A 15585-nucleotide genomic window follows, 5' to 3' on the forward strand; every position below is an offset into this window, starting at 1 on the left:
GTTTGCCAGCAGGCACTTTCCACTCTTTCCCAGAAGATGGCGCTGCTGGGACACCTCTTCCCCTAAGGCCCACCTGTCCCAGACTAAGTCACTGGGCTTGGCTAGGACCCATCCAGGTGGAACTCCAGCCAGGGCTGCAGGTTGTGGTGAGCACTGAAAGCCACCAACCCCAGGGATGCAGGGTGGGCCGTGTGCCTCTCAGTGGAGAATCCACTTCTGGGCATGATGAGGCTGGTAGTCCCCAGGCTCTCTCATGGAATGACCTTGGGCTGTGTGGGACTGAGTATGCCAACTGGGCCTGCCCACAGCCAGCCCAGGAGTGTCTGGCAGTGTGATGTGACTCACTTCCCCCTCCTACTTCTCCACACGAGGGAGCCATGGGCATTCCAGGCCTCCACGGAGAAAGGCTAGAAGCAGCGGGATCTGGGGAGTCTCTTTCAGCAGCCAACTGTCAGCTCAGCTTAATTCTGTGTTCTCCCGAGGGAAGGGGCCCCCCAATCTCAGCTCAAACGAGGCCCCCACAGCAACCTGCCTCAGGGGTGGGGGGCAGGCTGGCAGCAAGGTCTCTGCGTCTAGGTAAACCAAGTCTGCTGGCTTCCGGGATCCCCTAAAGTGATATGGGGACAAGAGAGCGGGAGAGCCTGCCCCAGGCGCAAAAGCCATTTCTCTGCTTCTTCCTCCAGGTCCTCCCTACATAATGTAGCTGTCCCTCTCTGGCCACTCGTACCCTGGAACCGCTGTCTGGGTCATTTTTCTATCACTTCTCTAGTTGTTCCATGGAACAAGGGTGAACTCAGCTTCTCCTGAAAAGGTTGGAGTTAAAAAAAAAAATTTTTCTTCTCTACCCAGTGTAAAATATCCAAGAGACCCCCAGGGGCCTCAGTGGAGGCAGGCGGGAAACGCGACCCGGAGAAGAGCAGAGAGCCCAGGGGAGGACGCACCCCACCCCTTGCCGCCCCTGGCTGGCTGCCCTGCGCTCCCGCGTCCTCGGGCGGCCCTGGAAGATGCCCGCTGGGCACCCGCGAAAGTTTATTGGCTCTGGTGAAGGGCAGGGGCGCCCCCTGCCCCACCCCAGCCAGGAGCCTTCACATAAGTGAGTCCTGCCATGCCTCCCAGTAAGAACTCAGAAAGCTCAGGAATTCGTGTTTCCAGTGGGCTGAGTCAGTGTTACCTGAGCAGCGATTTTCTCCAAGGCTCTTCAGGAAGACGATGACCTTGACTTTTCTCTGCCTGACATAAGATTAGAAGACCCAGCCATGGACGAGGAAGAGCTGAGCAACCTGAACTGGCCACAGGAGAGTAAGAACCTGCTGAAGAGTTATGGAGAGTCTGTCCTCAGGGGTGTCAGTCCTGTCCAGGACCTGGGCGATGGCACGTCCCCCCATCCCCCACCCACTCGGACATGCCCTGCAATGCCAAGTACAACCCCAATTGCAAGCCCCCCTACTCCTTTCACTGCCTCATATTCATGACTCCACAATGAACCACCTGCCTGTAAAGGATATCTGCAGCAGGATCTGAGAACATTTTCCGTATTTTGTAAATGTACCTACTGGGTAGAAAAACTTAGTGGAACATAACTTGTCATTGAGTAAGTGTTTTTAAAAAGTGGACAAAGAGAGGAGCCAGAGTATGGGGAAAGGGGGGTTATGGTGCAAAGACTCAGAGTACAGGCACAGTCTAATTCAGGCTTTGAAAAGACACCTAATCACCCACACTCACGCGTGTTCAACACACCTCCCACGTCTCCTCAGGCATCTCACCGCCCATCAGGTCCTCCTGTCTGGCCAGGCAGTGCCTTCTTCAAGAGAGACGGAGCCCTCCTGCAAGATCCTGACATGGATGCTGCCACTGCCGGGATGCTTTTGTGAATACTCCTCCTGTGATACAGGCAGGTCCTCCAGGAGTGACACAAAACGGAGCCCAGGTTCTGAGCTGAGGGATGTTTCCCAGCATCCGGCCATTGCCAGTCACTCCCATTGGAATGACAGCAGCTATGAGCTGCGGTCTCTTGGGCTGCTGGCTGCAGACTGAGATCAGTCATCATGAGGCTCCTGAGTGGTCAGCGGAGACCCCGAGGAGGACGAGAACTACAGCCCTGTCAAGTTCTCAGCCACCCAGAGCACCTCTTCCCCCGGCAACTTGGTCTCCTCCTCCTCCTCCTCCTCTTCCTCCTCCTTTACCAATGACCACTATGAGTTCATCCCAAAGTGGGGCCCGGAGAGTGGCGAAGAAGCTTCCCAAGCCACGAGAGCGAGGCAGAAGAGGACAACAGGAGGCACAGCTAGAGAAAGGCTGTGCTGGTTTAAAAATATTATGTACCCCAGAAAAGTCATGTTTTAATCTTGATCCACTGTCATGGGAGTAGCCATTTCTTTTAATCTTGATTTAATGCTGTAGTTTGGGAATTTTCGATTAGGTTATCTCCACGGACACACCCAATTGTGGGTGTGAACTTGATTAGATGGAGATGTGACTCCACCCATTCCAGGTGGGTCTTTATTAGCTTACTAGAGTCCTTTAAAAGAGGAAATATTTTGGAGAGAGCCAGAAATGACAGAAACCTCAGAGGCAAAAGAGATAGAGCCGACAGAAGCTTCAGAGCAGAGCTGACACAGATGCCAACACTCGGGGAACAGAGACACGGATGTCTGGAGATGCTTGGAGCCCAGCAGACTTCGCCATGAGATGTTAAGCAAGCCAGAACTTGGAGAGAGCCAAGGGAAGCCAAGAGATGAAAGCCAGCCCTGGAGAAGCAAAGTGAGGAACCCCCACAAGAACAGAGGCTGAAAGCAATGGAGCCCAGGAGCAAGGGACCAGCAGATGCCAGTCACACGACTTCCCAGCTGACAGAGGGATTCCTAACCCACTGGCATTTCTTCAGTGGACATAACCTCTTGTTGGTGCCCTGATTTGGATCCTTTCACTTCCTTAGAACTGTAGATTTATAATGTATTAAATTCCCCCTTTTAAAAGCCTTTCCATTAACTAAAGAGACGAAAGACCTATACAAAGAAAACTACAAGAAACTGTTAAAAAGAAATCACAGAAGACCTAAATAGATGGAAGGGCATACCGTGTTCATGGATTGGAAGACTAAATATAGTTAAGATGTCAATTCTACCTAAATTGATTTACAGATTCAACGCAATACCAATCAAAATCCCAACAACTTACTTTTCAGAAATAGAAAAACCAATAAGCAAATTTATCTGGAAGGGCAGGATGCCCCGAATTGCTAAAAGTATCTTGAGGGGAAAAAACGAAGCTGGAGGTCTCATGCTGCCTGGCTTTAAGGCATATTATGAAGCCACAGTGGTCAAAACAGCATGGTACTGGCATAAAGATAGATATATTGACCAATGGAATCGAATAGAGTGCTCAGATATAGACCCTCTCATCTATGGACATTTGATCTTTGATAAGGCAGTCAAGCCAACTCACCTGGGACGGAACAGTCTCTTCAATAAATGGTGCCTAGAGAACTGGATATCTATATGCAAAAGAATGAAAGAGGACCCGTATCTCACACCCTATACAAAAGTTAACTCAAAATGGATCAAAGATCTAAATACCAGGTCTAAGACCATAAAACAGTTAGAGGAAAATGTAGGGAAATATCTTATAAATCTTATAATTGGAGGCAGTTTTATAGACCTTAAACCCAAAGCAAGAGCACTGAAGAAAGAAAGAAAGAAATGGGAACTCCTCAAAATTAAAAACAACAACAACAACAACAACAAAAAACCATTCCAGTTCTCGTATATTGCATTCCGGCAGCTTGCAATTGCATTCCGGCAGCTTGCAAATGGACACAGAAGCCAAGGAGGTGCTCGGGGACAGCGGCACGTGCCTCAGTACAGGAAGTGACAGCACCTGGTCAAGGCAAGGCAGGTCCCCGGAGACACGCAGCTCCTCAAATCAGACGCACGGAACAGCGGTGGGAGAGTGACAGCGAGAAGAAGATGAAGGAGGCTGCGGGGTCCCTCGTGCACTTTGTGGGGAACTGCTCCAGTTTGAATAATATGACCAATCAGATGGCAAAGGGGCAGAAAGAGCAAAAGGAAACCACGAAAATTAAAAAAAAAAAAAAGTCACCAATTTGTTTTGAACCTAATGGCCATTTGGTTTCAGCATGTCAGGAGATTTGTAATGAATTTATGGCAATATCAGCAATTTTGTTTTCCTGTTTTGGTTTGGTTTTCTTTCTTTCTTTCTTTCTTTCTTTTTTATTTGGCCTCCTCCTTTCTTTGGGACCCTTAAGAATTTTATTTTTAAAGGAGATTGAAGCCGTAGAACTCATACTGGCACTCAGCTGTCTGTTATCTGAAGACAAAACGGAAAATGCCAAAATCACAATAGCTCCTTCCTCCAGCTTGTCAGAAATGTGTGGCCGCACACATGGGGATGACAGACCCATGGGCGCACACAGGCGGCATCTAAAGGCACTGCACAAGCAATCTCGGTTCAGGCCCAGCTCTAGGGTTTGAGAAGGCAGGGCGTCCGTCCTCTTGGGTCACTGAGGGCGTGGGGATAAAATGATGCGGGGGGAAGGATGACGCCCCTCAGCCCCCAGCAGCAGACACAGGCATGGCACTGCCATCAGATGGGGCCAGGGAAGCAGGATACACAGGTGGGGGGGTGGGTCCTCTCAGTCATGAAGCCCCGTAGCATCTCCTGACGTGGACACTGGACTGTTTCTATACATCAGGTGTCAGTAGAAAGAGACGGGGATAGCGTTTAGTTCATTGCTAATCATTGAAGGCTGTTCTATATTAAATTAAGACAATTTTCCCTTCCCCCTCCCCCCGCCAAAAAAAAAAGTGTCCAAGAGAGCAAGGGATGAGATCCCATCAGACCTGGTCACCCAGGAAGGCCAGACTGCTCAGGTTAGTGTCATGAATGGCAGCTCCATTAGTGGCCCCACATGCTCACTTCACATTGAAAGAGACGAATCTGTACCTCCTCTGGCTTTTGCTTCCATGTCCAAATTTCTTTTGCTTGTTAGGACTCCAGTCATATGGAATTAAGGCCCACCTTGCTTCAGTTTGGCCTCATCTTCACAGGAACTTCAAATGAGTCCACACGAAGTGGGGCTCAGGACTTGAACATGTCTTTATGGAGGACACGGTTCATTCAACCACAGTCAGAGAACAAAGTAGGAAAAAATGGAAGAGTGGTGATTGCCCTGTTATGCACATTTTGCAGACAAGCTGGCATGAGCTGCACAGTGAGGTCTTGATTCAGGAACCCAGCAGGAGGGACCATGGTAGGCTCCTTAAGGGGCTGCAGAAGCCAGATGCTGTGGGGATATTGAGGTGCTTTTTATCCCAGCTAGGGGTGGTTTGTCTTGCAGCCTTATCTAACTACAACCCTGCAAAGACAAGACAAGGAAGAAAGGAAGCACTGGGTTTGGAAAGTCTAGAGACGCTCATTATCCAGCTACCTACAGGGTATGTGAAGAATCAAGAGACCAGATGTAATTTGAATCTGTCCCCTCTGGTCCTGGGAGAAGAAAAAGTCTGCTGTCTGGGGAGCCGAGAAGAGTTTAGTGTTTGGTTTCCCACTGTGCTCTCCTCTCTGAAGACCTCCCTCCCCCCACCCTTTTAAAAAGATACTAAAATCAAAAGCAAGCAGGGAATGAGAGCAGGAGCGTGTTGAAGTTCTTTCTCTGCTTGTTGGTTTTCTGCCTTTTTCAAATTTTCCTAACCTCAAGGGAATAAAAAGTAAACTAGTTATTGAGCTCACAATAGGCATGAGAAGCTGATCTTTCGTACGGTTTCCCATGTCACTGTGTCACTGAAGACCATAATGCAGACCCAGTATCCACCTGAGAGCTAGAGCTGGAATCAAAGGATCTTCTCCTCGCAGAAGACTTGTCAAAGACAAAAAGCAATGCCTTAAAATAGGGAGAGATGAGGTAAACCATGGAAGCCCAACCCTGAAGAAGACTGAGCTCCGAGAACCAATTAGTCTCTCTGCTACGCAGCCAAAAGTCATCACCAAGACACTCGATAGCACCTTTTATTTGAAAAGATGCTAAAATATTTCACCTAGTTTAACAAGCATGGGCTGCACATTCAGAACTGCTGTCATTCTGTTTACTTGCTCTCTCCTGGACATACTGTGCCTTAAACAGCTCCCTGGTACTCTCGGCTTCTGCTAAACATTCCAAAAAGTCATTCTAGAAGTGGAAGTCAAAATTGATTGCTTTTTGTTTCAAGTTCCTTAGAAGTACTACAGAATGGTGTCATATGCGTCAAATGAACCAATAAATATGGAATGATATGGCTATTATTATAAGTGAATTGTTAATGAGGGGAAACGAGGCAATTTAACTGATGTCTTCATGGTCATGGTCAATGATGATATGAGACGTTCTTATGGTCTAAAATGCTTAAAGAAAAATCTCAAGCCAAATGTCATATAAAAAAGCTATTTGATCCATTCACTGGCTTTCAGATCACACAAAACTTCAGGGAAATCCTTCAAGGTGATGATGCAGAGTGATCTGACCTAGCAGGGTGATAATTATAAAAACCAAGGGGTGAGTTTATCACACAGCAATAATTAGCAGGAAAGAAGCCGTTCAGAAATCGCAGATAAATGAGTATATCGGCCGGCCACACAAAATAAATGTGTAACTGAGGCTGAGGATAATAGATGGGAAAAGGTGTACCCTGCGAAGGACTGGAGAGTGCCAACAGCATGCATTTTCAAATATAAAAAGAAAGAAAAAATAGTAAACTATTAAAACAAGTCAGGTTTAGCAACCCCTAGAGGTAGCGCTAGCTCTTTCTCAGTCACCAGGGACTTCTGCCCTAGAATTGGTCCCTGAATGAAATTTTCTTTCTTTTTTATTTTTTTGCATGGGCAGGCACCTGCTCTCTGGCACAGCAAGCGAGAACTCTGCCACTGAGCCATCGTGGCCCATCCCCCTGAATGAAATGTTTAAGGACAGTTTGCAAATAGCTTAGTGCTTCAGGTCCATAAATATTTATAGAGTTATATAGTTGAGCAACAATTGCTTTTACCCTTCAAAGAATTGCTTCCCCTGAATTGTGCCATGAGTTAACCTATATGGATGAAAATTAAAAGAAAGAGTCATATGCATCCTTCATGCTTGCATTTCAGGGCTGGGGGCCTGAGAGTACCATCATGATATTAAACAGTGCTTTCTTTACAAGGACCCTGCGGGGGCATTAAATCATGCACCCCAGCATAGGCACACTCTTCATCTTGATCTATGCTCCCATGATAGGAAACCATTTGTAAAGAGGACCTTTGAAGATGTTATTTTTAGTTAAGCTTCAGCCAATTGAATCAGGGTGTCTCTTAAACCGTGTTACTTGAGGCCTTAACAGAGATGCCAGAGAGAAGGCCACGGGAAGAAACTGGAAGTCAGCAGAAACTGGAAGACGGACACATGGAGAGAGAGAGACTGCCACGATGGAAGGCAGAGATGCAAGCCAGGGAGCCCAAGGCTTGTGGCAAGCCAGTGCTGGGACACTACGGATTTTGGAGAGAAAGCATGCCTTGCTAACACCTTGATCGGGGACTTCTGGCCTCTGAAACCAGGAGGCAATAAATTCCTGTTGTTGAAGCCAATCCATTGTGTAGTGTTTGTCATAGCAGCCCTGGCAAACTGAGGCAGACCCAGAGAGAGCATCCTTTCACATCTCATCTCAGAAACAGAAAAAGACTAGGATTTCATTCTTACTCTTGAGCGCTGAACTCTGTGGCTGCTCTTGTTTCTGTCACAATTTTGGTCCCTAAAAATTTAAGGCCAAATTTGTAGGCCTTTTGTAGTATCTCATGAGTATCTCTCTCTCTCTCTCTCTCTCTCCTCTTCTTCCCTCCACCATCTGTTTCTTCCTCTTCTTCTCCTTCTCCTTCTTTTTAGTTTGGTTTTCCATTTCAAATCCTCAAATCCATTGAGTATTGAGTATAAATTAATATTGAGTTCCGCAAGAATTTCTAAGAACTATTAATTCTAGTTTGCTAGCTGCCGGAATGCAACACACCAGAGATGGATTGGCTTTTAATAAAAGGGGATTTATTTCATTAGTTCTTCAGAGGAAAGGCAGCTAACTTTCCACTGAGGTTCTTGTTTACGTGGGAAGGCACAGGATGGTCTCTGCTGGCCTTCTCTCCAGGCCCCTGGGTTCCAACAACTTTCCCTGGGGTGATTTCTCTCTGCCTCTCCAAAGGCCTGGGCTGAGCTGCAAGTGCTGAGAGGAGATATGCTGAGCTGCTTGGGCTGTGCTATGTTGCGCTCGCTCATTTACGCACCAGCCAATTAAATCAAACGTCATTCATTGCAGCAGGCACACCTCCTAGCGGACTGCAGATGTCATGAGCAACAGATGAGGTTCACGTACCATTGGCTTATGTCCACAGCAACAGAACTAGGTGCCTTCACCTGGCCAAGCTGACAACTGAATCTAACTACCACACCTATGTTGAACATTTCTTGTAAATGAAATAGTATTCATTTCATTTACTATGAAATGAATAGTCATAGTATTATGACTATGTACTTCCAAACCCCAAACTGACACCTATCAGCATTTTGCCACATTTATTATATCGCTTCAAGAACTCAAGTTTGATTTAATATTCCCAAACCAATTAATATAATTCATTACATAACAGAAAAGTCTATATGAGGAAAACTCATATAATCATCTCAGTAAATGAAGAAAATGCATTTTATAAAACAATATCCATTCAAGTCTTAAATTAGGAATAGAAGGAAAAATTCCAAATTTGATAAAGAATATTCAAATAGCATAGTTAATGGCAATTTATTGAAAATGTTTGCCTGAGATCAGAAACAAGGCAAGGATGTCCACTTTCACCCTTTTTTAGCCAGCGTTGTCCTGAAGTTATGTGCTGGCCAGTCTGATGTATGGTCCAGACCCCACTTCGGGAGGGAAGTGTTTATTCCTTTGCTCCTGAGGGTGCTGATGCAGAGTCTTCAGCTGTCAGCCCCTCTGGGGATTGCTCTGGCTGAAGAGAGACGCCTCCCTGAAGGTCCCACCTCGTCCCTGGGAGGGCCACCTCCGATGACAAGGAGAGGGAGGGGACTAAGACCCAGCCCCAACTTGGGACACATCTGAAGGGGTGTCCCTACTTTAGAGTTTCCTGGAGAACCGGTTGTGTCTCTGCTGAGGTGGCATCACAGCCCAACTTTTCAATCCTGCTTCTTTCCTTCCCTCACCAACTCCAGAGAGCTTCCAAAGAATCCTTCTGCATACGGACCTCCAGCCCAGGGTCTGTTTCCCAGGGAACCCACCTACAACTGAGTCATAGGGAGGCAGGGAGAGAGGGAATGGGATAAAATGGAGGAAATAAAACTGTCATGATTTGAAGATAACATGATTGTAAATGCAAATGATTCCAGTAGGAAAACTGTGAGAATTAATAAGTGAATTAAAATAAATTGTATTTCTATAACCAACCACAAACAATTAGAACATACACTTAAAATCAGGCAAAGCTAAATGAAATTGCTTATGAATATATATGTATAAATAGCAAAACCATAAAGAAAAGAAAGGACATAATGTGCCATAAAAAAATAAAACACAGGATAGTCTTTACACCTAAGTGCAATGCGAGGATACACGCCCGGGTTGTGGACAAAACTTCTGTGTTGCAGCTAATGTTTTATTTCTTGGCCCAGGAGTTTGTTTTATGCAATTTGAAACTGTGCATTTAAGTTTGGGCAGCTTTTGGTATCTGTGTCATATGTCACAATAAATGACCTTTGACTTGGACTAACTTGGCCTTACTGTGTAATACTGGAAACTCTGTGCGTCCCTGTATCTCTGGTTTGGGAATGCAGTTGTCAGTGTGATGAAAACATGTTATTCAAGTACTTTCTTCTTTTTATTCTTTTTTTTTAATTCACGAAGTTGTAGGTTTACAGAAAAATCACGCAGAAAATACGGAGTTCCCATATACCTCCCCCCCTTATTATTAACGCCTTATGCTAAAAAACACATTATCTTGATATCTGTTAATTATTAGTTAGGAAAGATAAAGTAAAAGAGGGGAACAGTTTAGTGATTTCTGGATTTTATCCACTTGGGATCATTTTATGTTAAACTGAATCTTATGTAGCCCGTTCAGTGTTGTACCGTAGAAGGAGAATTTTAACCTTTGTGCCAGAGATCTGATTTGGGCCCAATGTCAGCTACTTTGCCTCAGTGACCTCAGTTTTTTCATCTATAGAGTGCAGACAATTATGCCTTTATCAAAGATAATTGATATTAAATACGAGGGATTTTTTCTCTGTTCTTCAGGGGATTTTGCAGGTACAGACAACACTTTTGAGGTGATTATATTGTTCTTATAAATTCAAATACAATTTGTTATAGTAATAATTTTTTTCAAACCTGTTTATTCTTTAAGCTTTCAAATTTAGATTCCTAATCATGTTATTCTATTTATAAGTTGAGTAAATTTTACCAGAAAGATGCTTTTGGAAAATGTTTAGTTTTATTTACAAATTAAGTTAATTAAATGCCTTTAAATATTTTACACTGCATATTTAAATGTAATATATTCAGTTTATTATATTTAATTTCTTTTTAGTACTTCAGTTTGGCTGACAACATTTTCTCGTGTATTTAAATAACTCATAAATCTAATAAACTAAAATTATAAGTATGCTGAACCTTATGTTCTCATGAATGTTCCAACACTGCATATAAACTTGGTAAGATTTCAACTTAAAATAACAAATCTAATTCAATTATTCTATTTCATATTTTAAATTGAAATCACCAGGCTGACCTTTTGCTCTAAAAGGCCAAATTCTCTTAAATATGGCAAATACTTAAAATACCAAGAGTGTATAAATACTTTAAAACAAAAATAACACCATGGGTTCGAGTCTCTCAAATATTTCTATACTTAATTCTCAATCTTTCTGGGATGGAAAAACTCTTCTTTAATAAGGAAACTTGTCATCCCATGCATTCATTTGGACTATGTGCCCATAGAGTTTAGCGCTTGCTTCTCAGCTTGCTAAGAAATATTAACAGGGCGGGCCACGGTGGCTCAGCAGGCAAGAACGCTTGCCTGCCATGCCAGAGGACCTGGGTTCGATTCCCGGTGCCTGCCCATGTAAAAAAAGAAATATTAACAACCTGAGGTAGTGCTTAGGACACACATGGGTCCTTGTTTGCAACCCTGATGGAACACACTTGATCTTATTTATCATTATAATAATACAGAGTCCATAACCTTAAGAGGAAAGAAGCCGCCAGGGTTTCTGAGTGTGAGGGCTCTATCGAGATCTCTAGTGGAATAGAGTATTGGGTGGCCATGCAGAAGGAAATTGCTTACTCTCAAAAGATTTTCAGAGAGGGGGAGGAGATAGAGAGATGTGAAGAGTGGAAGTGCAAAAGTCTGGGGTCAGCTGCCCTATTGGAAAGTTACAATCCATTGCACAATTCCCAGACCTGGATCAGTTCCTCCACCAGGAACCTACTGAAGAAATGACCTTGAAACACCAGGCAACTGGGTGCAGTAGTGGTGCCCAACGGGACCTATAGCCATTCTGGGGGGATACAAATAAGCCAGAAAAAGGGGATTCCCAGATCTCTCAAGGTCTGTTGAGCTCGAGGTTGGAGCTGACACTGACACAAGGATCCCTCACAGACCCTTTTGGAGTTGGGTGTATGAGGTTCAGGCAATAAGTGGAGTCCTGGCTGAGGGTCTCACACACTGGGTCCATTGGATCCAGGGATCCACTCGTGGTCATTTCCCCAGTTATTGGAAGCACTTAAGGTAATTTAATCCAAGCTGTGCAAACATTAGGGAAATGAGCCTGAGGACAAAATAAGAAATAGAGACTGAATAAGTGTCCCATTTTAAAAAAGAGAGCCAGAACCCCACATCTAAACAAGAATACCAATGCATATGTGGGAAAGTCACTGAATGGATGAAACCCCATAGGACTCTCATTATATTTGGGAGAAGGATAAAGATAGAAATTATTCTTGGAAACAATCATATGTATGTATGTATGCAAAATATTTTCAAGCAGTAAAAATATTTTAATTTAATTATATATTTTATAATGCATAGTGATTTAAAATCTCAGTTTCTTCCTTTCTCCAATCTACACCACTTCTCATTCAGACTGCATTATAGGTGACCATTTTTATTAGTTTCTTGTTTTGTATGGTCTGATTATAATTGTATTTTAGTAAAAGATTTAATCTATTTAGATTATTGTCATTACTGATCTATATTGGATTTTTTCTATTCTTTTTTTTTTGTCCTTTTTGTGCCTATAAATAATTATGGTTACACTTTTTTGGGTATCTAGTATTGTTGCAGTTTGCCAGCTGCCAGAATGCAATATACCGGAAACAGAAGAGTTTTTAAAAGGGGGAATTTATTAAGTTGCAAGTCCACAGTTCTAAGGCCATGAAAATGTCCCAACTAAAGCAAGGCTATATAATTTGAACATTTTTATAGACTTTCTTTAATTGGGACATTTTCTCGGCCTTAGAAGCTGAAAACTAGAAACTTATTAAATTTCCCTTTTTAAAAGCTATTCCATTTCTGGTATATTACATTCTGGCAGCTAGCAAACTAGAACAGATTTTGGTACTGGAGAAGTAGGGTGCTACAGTGGTTTGCAAATACCAAGCATGTTGGAATGGCTTTTTCAGTGGATAAGAGGAAGATTCAAGAAGAGTTGTGAGGAGCTTGATAGAGAAGGCCAAGAATGCTTTGAAAAGGCTTCTGGTAGAAATGTGGACTCTAAAGATACCTATGATGAGGCCTTAGACAGAAATGAGGCATGTGTTATTGCAAACTGGAAGGAAAGTGGTCCTTGTTTTAAAATGGCAGATAATCTGGCAAAATTGACTAGTGGCTTTGGATGGAAGTCAGATTTTAAAAGCCATGAATTTGGATTAGCACAAGAGATTTCCAAATTAAATGTGGAAAGTGCAGCCTGGTTTCCCCTTGCAACAGGAAAGAGATAAGCTGAGAACTGAATCCTTGGGTATAAAGTAACCAGAAATTGATATTCTGAAAAATTCTGGGGTCCTAAGAAGGGAGACCCCAGAGAGTGGCACTCCACATGAGGATTTAGCCAAATGTGGAACCAGCCAGCCATCTCAGAGAAAGCCAGGACTGGAGATGGAGTTATCCAGGAAGGATTTGTGGAAACCCCTTATGTCTGATGAACATGATCTGAGCTTACTACATAGAAAACCAACAAGAGTGCTGTGGGACCTGTATAAACAGAGCTGCTCCCAGTCTGGACTGGGGGGTTCAGAGAAGGGACACATTGGAGGAAAAATAACTTCAGAGGCAAAACCATGGAGGCTAAGATCTAAAGTCAAGAAGCCTCAGGCTAGGAGAGAAGACCCACCCAAGCACACAGAGAAGGTGAATTTGCCCCAAGGGCAGAAGATGGGCTTTCTACCTTGTTACAGTGGGAGAGTGGTGTTGCCTCAGGCCTTGGAGAGGGTGCAGCACACTCCTTGGGGATTGGGGAGAGATTGGTTGCCACCACATGGAAGGGTTAAGCATGTGCTCCAGAGATGGCAGAGAGCCTGGATGCAGCCCTAATGCTTAGAAAGGGTAGGCCCGAGAAAAAGGTGGTCTTCCCAATGTCAGTATCCCCCAAGGTTGCATTTGGAGAGAGGCAGGCCATTGTGTGGGCCCTTGGAAAAGGTAGGACTGCTGCTTTCTAAGGCCCTGAAGATAAATGACTCTCAGATTGTGAAGTCTAATGGAGTTTTCCCTGCGGGTTTTTGAAAATGTTTGCATCCAGTGACCCCTGTGTTCCTCCCAATTTTTCCCTATGGAAATGTGTACATGTATCCTACGATTGTACCTCTTTTGTATGCTGGCAGCAAATAACTTGTTCTGAGTTTTATAGGTGCAGAGCCAGAGTTTTGCCCTAGGACAACCATGCCTGTAGCTGACTTTGATGAGACTTTGTATTGCATTTGTGTTGTTATTGAAATTCTTTAAGGTTTTCTGATATTGCTATGGTATGAATGTATTTTGTATATGGGAAAAGCATGTCTTTTTAGGGTCCAGAGGGTGGAATGTGCTGGTTTGAAAGGATTTATGTACCCTAGAAAAGCCATGTTTTAATCCTAATTGGTCTTGTAGGAGCAACCATTTCTTCTAATCCCCATACACTACTATAGGTTGGAAATTTGATTAGGTTATCTCCACAGAGATGTGACTCACCCAATTGTGGGTGTTAACTTTTGAATAGAGGGAGATGTGACTCCGCCCATTCCAGTTGGTTCTTGATTACTTTACTGGAATCTTTTAAAAGAGTAAGCATTTTGGAGAAATCTTGAGAATGATGAGAGTAGCAGAGATGTGAGAACTACAGAGACCACCAGCCAGTGACCTTTGGTGATGAAGAAGGAGAATGCCCCTGGGGGAGCTCCATGAAGCAAGAGGCCTGGACAGGAAGCTAGACAACATCACCATGTTCGCCATGTGCCTTTCCAGTTGAGAGAGAAATCCTGAACTTCATCGGCCTTTCTTGAGTGAAGGTAACCTCTTGTTAGTGCCTTAATTGGAACATTTTTATAGACTTGCTTTAATTGGGACATTTTCTTGGCCTTAGAACTATACACTAGCAACTTACTAAATTCCCCTTTTTAAAAGCCATTCCACTTCTGATATATTGCATTCCGGCAGTTAGCAAACTAGAACACTAGTAAAAACAAAGGTACGGTCCAGTCAAAGGAATAAATCAACATTTCAAGTGAGATACTGGGATTGAAACAACTAAGTAAGGCATTCAAACAGACATGTAAAATCACATCAAAAATCAAATCAATGATTTGAAAAGACAGAAGAAAGGATCAATGAACAAGAGAACAGGGTATCTCAAATTCTACACACAAATGAACAGGCAGGGAAAAGATGGAAAAATATGAGCAGGGCCTCAGGGAAATGAATGACAACATGAAGCACATGAACATACCTGCTATTGGTGTTCCAAAAGGAAAAGATAAGGAAAAGGAGCTGTGGTAGTTAGATTCATTTGGCAACTTGGCCAGGTGAATGTGCCTAGTTCTGTTGTTGTGGACATGAGCCAATGGTACATGAACCTCATCTGTCGCTCATTACATCTGCAGTTGGCTAAGAGGTGTGCCTGCTGCAATGAATGACGTTTGACTTAATTGGCTGGTGCTTAAATGAGAGAGCGCAACATAGGCCAGCCCAAGCAGCTCAGTGTACCTCCTCCAAGCACTCACAGCTCAGCCCAGGCCTTTGGAGATGCAGAAAGAAATCACCCTGGGGAAAGTTGTTGGGACCCAGAGGCCTGGAGAGAAGGCCAGCAGAGACCATCCTGTGCCTCCCACTGTAAGAAAGAACCTCAGTGGAAAGTTAGCTGCCTTTCCTCTGAAGAACTAACAAAATAAATCCCCTTTTATTAAAAGCCAATCCATCTCTGGTGTGTTGCATTCTGGCAGCTAGCAAACTAGAACAGGGACAGAAAGACAAATGTAGGAAATAATCACTGAAATTTTCCCATCTTTTATGAAAGATATAAAATTACAGATTTAAGAAGTG

The 15585-nt window shown here is 43.8% G+C and overlaps 1 pseudogene; it reads left to right on the plus strand.

The window, feature by feature from the left end:
• Positions 1-377: 377 nt before the first annotated feature.
• Positions 378-5079, plus strand: LOC143668940 (forkhead box protein N3-like; annotated as a pseudogene).
• Positions 5080-15585: the final 10506 nt, after the last annotated feature.

Source organism: Tamandua tetradactyla, chromosome 25 (assembly GCF_023851605.1).
Source record: "Tamandua tetradactyla isolate mTamTet1 chromosome 25, mTamTet1.pri, whole genome shotgun sequence".
Lineage (NCBI taxonomy): Eukaryota > Metazoa > Chordata > Mammalia > Pilosa > Myrmecophagidae > Tamandua > Tamandua tetradactyla.